The sequence below is a fragment of the Prunus dulcis genome, unplaced genomic scaffold, assembly GCF_902201215.1.
Source record: "Prunus dulcis unplaced genomic scaffold, ALMONDv2, whole genome shotgun sequence".
Lineage (NCBI taxonomy): Eukaryota > Viridiplantae > Streptophyta > Magnoliopsida > Rosales > Rosaceae > Prunus > Prunus dulcis.
Window position 1 is genome coordinate 40554 of NW_023010073.1, and position 10934 is coordinate 51487.

Sequence of the window (10934 nt, forward strand, 5' to 3'; positions counted from 1 at the left end):
ACCATTGTGCCACTGGGTTTTCTTTCACCATATCTCTCTCGTTACAACGCCAATTCAAGCCCACTACGTATCTATAACTCGTCTCAGTATGACCTATCCAAACATACTAGTCATTGCCCCAAACTCTCTCCGGTTAAGAATATGACCAAAATGCCCTTATTTCAAGGGTAAATTTGTAATTTCTCTTAAATAATTAAATAATTTAAATAAAGGGTTTAATTTGGAGTCGGGGTGTTACATTTTGGTCCTGATCCCCACCCCTAGCAGTGGGTATGAATGATTCACTCTGAATTAAGTGTAAATTGTATCCCTCCATACAATTCTTCCTATTGGTGAAGGCTAATTATAATTAGTCCTTATAGGGCTTCCACAAGGCATGAGTGACACCTAGCAGTATGTCATAGCTACCCAATCTAAAAAGAATTCATTTTAGACAACCTAGTCAGTTTGTGATTACAATGCAGCTTGATCCTTCTCTAATTCAATACTCTATGTCATATTCTTGGGATATGGTAAATTTGTGTCAAAATCCCTAATATGACATTTCTTGATTATATGATTCAATTTGATGACATTGCAAACGTTCTTGTTTCAATTTCCATCCAATACTTTGGCCAAAGATTCACAAATCATTTCTTTAGAGTATTCTCTCTTCTTACTAAGAGCAGAGATTCCTTTGTTGTACATTCATATGTCTCTGCGTACATGCTGAAAATCCTGAGGAACACTTTTAAGTCACATCATTTTGATACGACCGTATAGTACTCTCAAGGAGAAACAACATATACACAAGACAACTATGATGTCTCAGTTCTAAGGATTAATTTGCATTATCACAACTTAGAATTCTTTGTTTGACACTTGTGAGTCAGATTCCATACAAGAATTCTAGAGTTCTTCGGGTTTAGTGGACTCCATCTTCTATAGAGCACCTATACATCTGTCTCAATGTCTCTACACGAATGACTTGAGACTAGCCATCCTCCCAATTGAGCAAAAATAATGTGTACTAGTCTTTAACGGTCACCATTGTCCAATTGGTGATCCTTGACCAGGAACATTTTAAGATACGATATTTATATGTATGGAAAGGTCTCGTGCATCTAACTTATTTAGACCACTTTCCACATATATCTTAATCTATGGACTTGTTACTTTGTGTACGTTATGTATCTAAAGCAACGTTCTTACCCCTTTACTATTATATATTATTTCCTTAGAATTATCCATTTTATATTGGCTCTAGGGCATATATCTAACAAAGATGGGCGGAAGTATATACAAAGGTGAATGGTGAGTTTGGGTCTGGAAGCAGAGATTGTTGAGTTGGTTGGGGGCTTGGGTAGCGGGGTTAAGGTGGGTAGTGGAGGCTGGGGACATTGGAGGTGGAGCGGGTATGGGGTGGGTTGCTGATCGATTCATAATTGTATATCATTTTGTATCCTTATAGCTTATGATTTGGTTATGTTTTTGAGTTAAACTTGTGCTTTTAATCTTTTTTGTGTTTATCATTCAGTTCATTGAGCCTTAGGTAGCGATAGTGGTTTTGGATAGGAAAAGATGCAAAATAATGTAAAAACATGAAGACTGAGTTAGTAATTCGTTTTGGCCTTAACCTCTTCATTCAGCCTTGGATTGGCCCAAATGACATGTGGTTGGAAACATGACATTCTGAACTTCAAAGATGGATGGCTTAAAGTTCTCAATTGATTAAGGCAAGCCCAATTCATGAGCCCATGAAGTTACATGTCATGCTGACCTAAGGATGAGCTGATTGTTGCTTGGTCATGATGTGCTATGTATGCATGAGCTATGGTCTCTAGTGGGATTTGTTGGTGAAGTGCAACAGCCCAATAAGAAAAGAAACTGATTTTCTATTGCATTAGTGTGTTAGGTAAGTGGGTGTTGTAGGTGACAGCCATATTCACTTCAGATTTCTCACTTCCTTCTCCCTATAAATACCGCTTCCATTCCACATTCAAAGTGTGCACATCCTGGCATTCACAATCCCACAAATCACTCCATCCATCATGAAACACTCCCACAGTCAACCCAACACTCTAAATGGCCTGAAATCACCAAAACAATTCCAGTAAGCCTTCCTTCCACTTCCTTACCAATTTCCTCTATCTCTGCCATCACAACTTACCCAAACTCATCCCAAATCACCTCCTTAGCTGTCATACATCCTTCTAGAAGTGAAGAAGCTCTTGAAGAAGCCTTAGACGTGGAGAAGCACTTGGAGAAGCCTTGGACACCACAAGAACTTCAGAAAAGGGGTTTTTCTACTATTATTTCATTCATTATGTTTTCTCATTTCTGCCTAAGTTTCTTTCCCATTATGAGTAACTAAATTCATAACTAAGGCTTCGATGTAACCTAACATGAATATTCTGGGTTTATAAATTTCAAGTTTCAAGTTTGATTCATGATTCGTGTTCTTAGTCATTATGCCTACTTGCTTATATGCTAATCGGAATGCCTAGCTACCATTTAGATTTGTGTATCTTGGTTGGAATTAAGAGTAGACACCATGCTTTAATTCAAATTGAACTATGAATAGGAAGAGTATGTATGGACATTCGACAACAGGGATTAGATATAATATGCTTGGTTTTTTAAAATGTTCTTATATGCTTAATGGATTCCTAATGCTTAATTTTAGGTTAGACAACAGATTATCAAATTAGGGAATTAGGAATACAAGGGTAAGACCAGACACCATGGCTTAATCATACCTAGCTAGAATCAATCTTTGAATCTGAATTAGACTTGTCACTTGAATCCTTATAATCCAGAATTGAATTGTTATGGTGAATTGAATGCCCTAGCCTCCAAATATGTTTTTCAACCTTCAAAACCACTCTTTGTTACACTTCTTTACTTGCTTTCGTTCACAATTTCATTTTGTTCGTTTGTTTTCACAATCACAAGCACTCTCACTTCAAACACCAATTTCATCTTGCTCCATTTGTTTCCAAACTCAATCTCATTTTAAATCTGTTTAGACTTAACTTCATACTTTCTTGAATTCGGTAATCTAAGTACATAACTAAGTTAAACTTCTCAGTCCTCGTGGGTACAACCTTGTACTTGTCTTGCTATACTATTAATTTGGCTCGTACAATTGTGAGTTAACATAACAACATTTATGGTTGGAATGAGTGGTCGGTCAGGTGAGATGGTGAGTTTGGGTTTGGAAGGGGAGATGGTCTACTTGGGTGAGGGGTTCAGCTAGGGAGGAGGAGGCGATTGGGGAGTTTGTGACAGATGGGGGTGAGGGTTGGCCTGCAATGGAGGTGGTGAATTTTTTAGGTTTATGAATTTAATGTTTTATTATTTTTTCAATATATACATTTTTATTTAAATCCATGTGACATCATATCATTGGATATTTGACGCGCACATGTGTGCTACGTCATCAATTTAAAAGACTTTTGGATGGAGCCAGACGACAAGGATTACTCGTGAGCACGCATATTGACCTTGGGGACTGCAAATGATAAATAAATTTAATAAAAAAAAATAAAGGCTTATTTACACCAATTCCCTAAAACTGTGGTCAAATCTCACATTGCCCACCCAAACTTAAAGTGGCTCATTTACCCTGCTTGACCGTGGCTTGGTGACCCACTTTGCCTTATGCCATCAACTCCATCCAAACGTCTGTTAACTATGATGACGTGACATGAGTGTTTTTGTAATTTCATACACATGGATCATTATCCACAAATTAAGGGGTGATGTGGCAAGTGGAGCCCACCTCCACATAGGCAAAAATATAGTTAAATATTATAATGATTAAAACGAATTAATATTAAAATAGAACATTAAAAAATTTAGAACTAAAAAGAATCTCTCTCCCTCATGTTACCATAGATGTTACGTTTGTGGAGAATGAGATGTTTTTCCAGCACATGTGCCCAATCATCCTTTAGGGGGAGAATATAGTAAAAGAAGCATATAATTGGTTTGAGATAGAATTACGAGGGAAAGAAGCACATAATTGGTTTGAGATTTTTTTTAGCACATGGCCGAGCCGCTCAGCTCAGCTGAGTTGAGCCAAGCGGGCTAGAAATAAGCTGCTAACCAGTTAAGCAGAGCCAAACAGCTAAGCAGAACTGGACAATAGCGACCCCCCTCTCAAAAACATACTTGCTCATGCTCCACTGAACGTCCCTGAGGTAAGTCTTTCAGATCCCAGTGCTTCTCAAAATATTGTTGAAATTGTGAAAACATTACCTGCACGAGTAAACAAGGTAATACCACCAGACAGATTCTCTCTAGAAGGCAAGGTGAAATATGCCATTGTTGATTATGTCTCCATACACAGATTGTCTCCTCAAGATAAAGCATTTGTCAGCGAGATAGAAGGAATTAAAATTCCTAGTTTATTGGAAGAAGCTTTGCAAGACCCAAAATGGGTGGAAGCAATGAATGTGGAGATAGATGTAACACCCCGACCCCAAATTAACCCCTTATTTAAGTTATTTAAACTATTTAAGGGAAATTACTAATTTACCCTTGAGATAGGGGTATTTTGGTCATTTTCTTATCCGGAGAGAGTTTGGGGCAGTGACTAGTATTTTTGGATAGGCCGTACTGAGACGAGTTCATAGACACGTAGTGGGCTCGAATCGGAGTTGTAATGAGAGAAATATGGTCAAAAGAAGCCCAGTGGCACAACCGTAATTATTTAGAAATGGGATTTTTATAAAAAATCAGATTTCTCTCTCTCTCTCTCTCTCTCTCTCTCTCTCTCTCTCCCGCGAGCTCTCTCTCTCTCCCTTCGGCCTCTCTCTCTCTCTCTCTCTCTCTCTCTCTCTCTCTCTCTCTCCTCATATCTCCGGCCACCGGCAGCAGCTGCGGACGTGACCAGTGCCAAAAGGACCGGCTCGGCCTCGGCGTCACGACCCAGCCCTCCCTCGACATCAGCCGCCGCTCCAGCCGCCGAAAAAAGGCGATTTTCGCCTGGTTTTCGCCCGAACATCGCCGGCTCCGATCTCCCTCCTCCGGCCACCATTTCTGGCGATCAAGGTATGGAAATTCATCCCTTCTTCATGCTCTAGCTGCCTGTTGGGTAGGATAAGATCGATTCCTAGCGTACCCAATTCGATTTTCGAATTGAAATTCGGTCAGTTTTGGGATAGGTCCAAGAACAAAAGTTGCTCCAAATAGGGTGTTATACCTAGGGTAGGAGTTTGGAGCCGTGATTTTGAGATTTTTTGGCGATGCGTAATCGCTTTGGACACCCAACGCTGCCGGTGCGTGTGGCGGCGCGTTGGCGAGGGTAGGGGAGTAGCACTGCATTCCGACGAGATCCTTAGGTTATCACGAGTGCGTAGGATTTCGCGAATCTCAACTCGGACGTCGTTTGACTATCGAACGGACAATCGCATATTGTGCGTTATCTGGGTTCGATAGGTTGGGACCGTTGGATGGTCCCAAATTTAATATATGTTAATCTAGGTAATTCTAGGATCGTGTAGGAATTCACGGATTGTGAATCGGAGCCCCGGATGTTCCGAATAAATAATTTAAAGTTATATTCTATATTAACCGTCACATCGTGCGATCGTGACCGATTCGACCGTCCGATCTGAACCAAACTTGTAGGACAAGTGTCCTATACTTTATAGAACCCATAGGAACTTTCGGATCGAAATTTGGAGGTCGTAGGTCCTGTGGGCCCGTTTGACCAGTGTTAGAGTAGTTTGACCCTTGGTTGACCGTGAGTCTCTCGGAGTAATGTCACCTTCCCAGGGGGATTATCGGGTGCTAGACTATTGTTGGGGTTTACACAATATTAGAATTAATATATAATTATATATGTTTATACGAGGGTACAAAAGAGTCTAGAATGTCAGTTTGGAGTGCTATACGCACTACGTTAGGTACCTCCCCTGATTTTGGTTACACTACAAGTACCACCAAGTGAAAATTAGGTCCCACGTGGCGTCGGTTATCCGGCGTGCGGACAGGCCCCATACGTGGCGTTGGTTGTACCGGCGTATGGGGAGATTTGTGATATTATGTTCAGGTCTCACATGGCGTAGGTTATCCGGTGTTGAGACATGCCCCATACATGGCATTGGTTGTACCGGCGTATGGGGAGATTATGTGATATTGTGTTGAGGTAGCACGTGGCGTAGGTTATCCGGCATGACGACAGACCCCATACGTGACGTTGGTTGTACCGGCGTATGGGGAGATATGTGATATGATGTGCAGGTCTCACGTGGCGTAGGTTATCCGACGTTGAGACAGGCCCCATACGTGGCGTTGGTTGTACCGGCGTATGGGGAGTGATAGTATGGTATGGTCACACGTGGCATAGGTTATCCGGCGTGTTGACAAGCCCTATACGTGACGTTGGTAGTACCGGTGTATGGGGAGATTATGTGAAATACAGAGAAATGAAATAAGGTATCGCCTAAGTGTGGATTTAGATTTTATGGAAGAACTACGTGTGGCTTGATCCCTCAAGGAGGGTACGTAGGCAGCCTAAGGTTATTAGGTGCAGCCGCAGACTAAATGTTATTGGAATGTATTGCTTGCCTTATCAAGGCATGAATTGATTTGTTAGAATGCTTGGTAGTTGAGAATTATTGGAAGGCCGAAGGCCGTTTATGTGATTTGCATGAAATTATATCGTGCATGCTGCCAGTTGTGGACATTAAATGTGTTTTTATGCAGGTTGAAATTTTGGGAAAGGTCCAATTTATAGGGGAGACTCTGCCGAAATTTCGGCAGAAAGTCTCGGTCTTTTTTAAGTGGGGACGGCATCGGGATGATGTTGGGAACTTCCACAGGGTTCGCCTCGGGTTTGGGGAAAATTGAGGGCGGGTCCTGTCAATAGAGGCCTTATAGAAGAATGGAACATGGGAGATAGTTTCACAACCTGAAGGAAAGAAACCTATTGGATGTCAATGAGTGTACACAATTAAGCACAAAATTGATGGCACAATGAACATATATAAAGCAAGACTTGTGGCCAAAGGGTTCACTAAAGCAATGAAGAAATATGGATATCATCAATGTAACTCGGATCATACCCTATTTATCCAACATAGGGATGTTACTTTGCTGATAATATATGTCGATGATATGGTAGTTACAGGTGATGATGTTGTTGAAATGGATAAATAGGCTGAACAAGGCACTTTATAGGCTGAAACAAGTACTAGAGCTTGGTACAGTCGCATAGATGCTTTCTTATTGAATGTTTATATGTTGATGATTTGATCTACAAAGGGAGCGATAAGGCTATGTTTGATGAGTTTAAAAATTCCATGATGACTCAGTTTGACATGTCAAACCTTAGGTTAATGCATTATTTTTTGTAAATTGAAGTGAATCAATATTCTACTGGAATTTTTATCCCACAAAAGAAGTATGTTCAAGAAATTTTGGACAAGTTTCATATGAAGGATTGCAATCTAGTTGGAACTCCAACATAGTCTAATTTGAAGCTCGTGAAGAATTTGGATGGAAGAAAGGTTGATCCCACTCTTTATAAGAAAATTGTAGGAAGTCTTATGTATTTGATTTCAACCCGGCCGGATATTATGCATGTTGTGAGTCTTATTAGTCGTTTTATGGAGAATCCCACTGAGCTTCATCTTGCAGCAACAAAAAGAATTTTTCACTATTTAAAAGGTACAGTTGATTTTGATGTTTTCTATAAGAAGGAAGCAAAGTTTGGTTTGTTCGGTTTGTTTGGTTTTATAGATAGTGACTATGCTAGAGATCAAGATGATCGAAGGAGCACTTCAGGATATGTGTTTAGGATGGGTACAAAGGCAGTTGCCTGATCATCTAAGAAGCAGCCGATTGTGACTTTATCAACAACTGAAGCTGAATTCATTGCAGCAACATCCTATGCATGCCAAGCCATTTGGCTGAGAAGGTTAATTGAAGCAATTCACTACGTGCAGCAAGGTCCAACGTCAATCTATTGTGATAATGTTTCCACTATTAAGCTTTTGAAATATCCAGTTTTGCACGGAAGAAGCAAACATATTGATGTGAGAAATCATTTTCTTCGTGATTTCTGCAAGGATGATGTAAAAATAAGGACCAAATTGCTGATATTTTAAATAAGCTTCTCAAGCTACCTATGTTCGTGAAATAGAGAAATTTGTAGGGAGTTAGTTCTTTGAAGGATGTCGCTCGTTGCCCTTAATGGTTAAAGAATTGCAGTTTTACCTTTAAACTGATTGTCTGTAGAACATTCATTTTAAGGGAGGGTGTTAAGAATATTTATTATTCTAGTTATAATGTTTATGTTTATCTAGTTTAGTTGTAGAAGTCCAATTCTTTAGGGACTTGCTTGTTTAGGTGCTAGTTAATAGGAGAGTCCAAGTTGTCATGGAGTCATGGTTATTGGCTGAATGTCATGATTTAGTCGTGCTTAGTTGTTTCTATTATTTAGCTTAGTTGCTTTAGTAGTCCTTTTTCCACAAATACATTCTTGGTTCTTGACCTGTTTCCTTATTTCACAACAATTTTGATTTCAATTACATGCACACTACTATTACATAACCGGTAAAATGGCATTGAGTTTCAAACTGATAGACTAGTCTGTACGAGCTGTCTTAGAATATGCTTGATCCAAACTTTCCTGATCATGATCACCCACTTGCATCTCTTATGGACATAGAAAAGGCTTGGGAGGCAATTTCAGGACTTCAACACCGCCTTCGAGCATCTCTATGACTTTCTTCATAGAAGGACAATCACTTGGCTTCATTTGTATACACCATAAGGCCGTTATAACCATTTTTTTCACGATTTTCTTTTCCTCCTTTGGTACATCGCCCATCTCCAAGTCCTTCCCCTCATTATATTGATCATAAACCCATGAAGGGAAGTAGATTTGGCTTGAATGCTCTGCAAATGCATTCAAATTCTTCCTTCTACTTGTCATTTCCATTAACAACATTCCAAAACTATAAACATCAGCTTTAAACGAAACACCCCCAATATTCTTGTAGAATAGCTCAGGAGCCATGTATCCCATTGTTCCCCTTGCTGCTGTCAAAGAGACAATGCTATTATCTATGGGATATAATTTTGCAAGTCTGAAGTCAGAAATCTTTGGGATGAAATTCTCGTCAAGAAGCATATTGTGAGGTTTGATGTCAAAGTGTAAAATTTGCATGTCACAACCTTCATGTAGATATTTGATTCCTCGAGCCACTCCAAGGGAAATCTCAAATGTTTTTTTGCAATTTAAGGGGATACTTCCTTCTTTGGAATAAATGTACTTATCAAGAGACCCATTGGGCATGAAGTCATATACTAGAGCACGCTTTGATCCCTCAGCGCAATAACCAACAAGTTGCACCACATTAACATGGTGAATCTGACCAATTGTAGCAACCTCATTGATAAACTCTTGTCCATTAGCTTTTGGCTTGCCTAACATCTTAATTGCTCCAAAACAACCACTTTGTAATTTCCCTTTGAATACAGATCCATAGCCTCCTTCACCCAGCTTGTCCTTGAACCCACCGGTCATCCTTTTAATGTGATAATAAGAGTATCTTATTGGGATGAAGCTATCACTCTGCAGAAAATCCTCTATAGTTGTATACGTTGAAATACGCACTACTACAAAAAGTGAAAAAGACGACCAGAAAACAACGACGGTCCAAGTGAAAACCGTCGTGGTTTTTAAAAAAACGACGGTTCTAAAAACACCGTCGTGTTATACCACCTTAGACAACTAAAAAAATGGAGATTCAAATGGCTGTTCAAAAACAACGACGTACCTAATTAAACAACCGACGTCTATTTGAAACAGATTTCAGCAGTGTAAAATCAAAGCCAACAAAGGACGGCAGAAGTTATGAATCGACCGACGTAGAAAGTAAAGACGACGATTTCAATAAAAGCCGCCGTTTTTACTCATAAAATAACACGACGAGGTTTTCGTATAAGACGCCGTATAATTACAAACAAATCCACGGCTTTAAAATACAAAATATCGCCGTATTAAAATAATTTACAACGACGGAAAATATAAATATATCGACGCCATTCTCGTATAGTTCTACGACGTTATCTTTAAATATTTAACGTCGTATTTATTCATTTTATACGTCGTAACTTTAATTTAAACCGTCGTCTTAATAAGAATTTTTGTTTACAATTTTTTTCTTTGATTTTCTTATCCTACGCCGGTAGATCTACTTAATGACAAGAATTGAAATAACCACGACGGTTTATATAGAAAACCGCCGACATAATCAGATTTTTCTGGGATCCCAAGGGTTACGAAATCTTACCAGACGGAACTCTGTTCCACATCATAATCTTAACAGATGACACAGATTTGAAATCAGAGAGACAATTATTTCGAAGTTGATAAAATCCACGTCGGTTGTATTAAACTTAACGACGTTTAACAAAATAATCTACGTCGGTAATTATAAATCTACCTTAATATAAACGACGAGAAAAGCATTGACAATGTCTTCATCTTATCTCCCAGCAACTACTGATTCGATTGCTCATGCTTTAGAGGCCATCTGAAGCCATTTCTATTCTTTATCGCATTCTTGAAACCCATCTTCTTCTTCTGAAGCTCTACGGATAAAGGAAGAGGCTATCACAAATCTGACGGATCTTCTTAGTAAAGAAAATCAAGCAGAGGATCAGGCACATCTGATCTTCAGATTTCCCTGAGAAGCGAACTTTCCTTCGACAAGCGAGTGGAGGCCAGGCTTGCATCTCTTTTGATGGAAAGCAAGGAGTATTCAGAAGCACTAAGTGTCCTATCGGGCTTGATCAAGAAGTGAGAAGGCTAGTTGACAAGCTTCTTCTTGTGGACATAGATTTGATGCGAGTAAGCTCAATTTCTCTTTGAGAAAGACATCCAAATTATTGTCTTTGAGATGTGAGAGACAATGTCTCTGAGAGAGGAAGAA

At 39.5% G+C, this 10934-nt stretch overlaps 1 pseudogene; it reads right to left on the reverse strand.

Moving 5' to 3' along the window:
* Positions 1–8578: 8578 nt before the first annotated feature.
* On the reverse strand, positions 8579–9601 carry LOC117612795 (annotated as a pseudogene).
* Positions 9602–10934: the final 1333 nt, after the last annotated feature.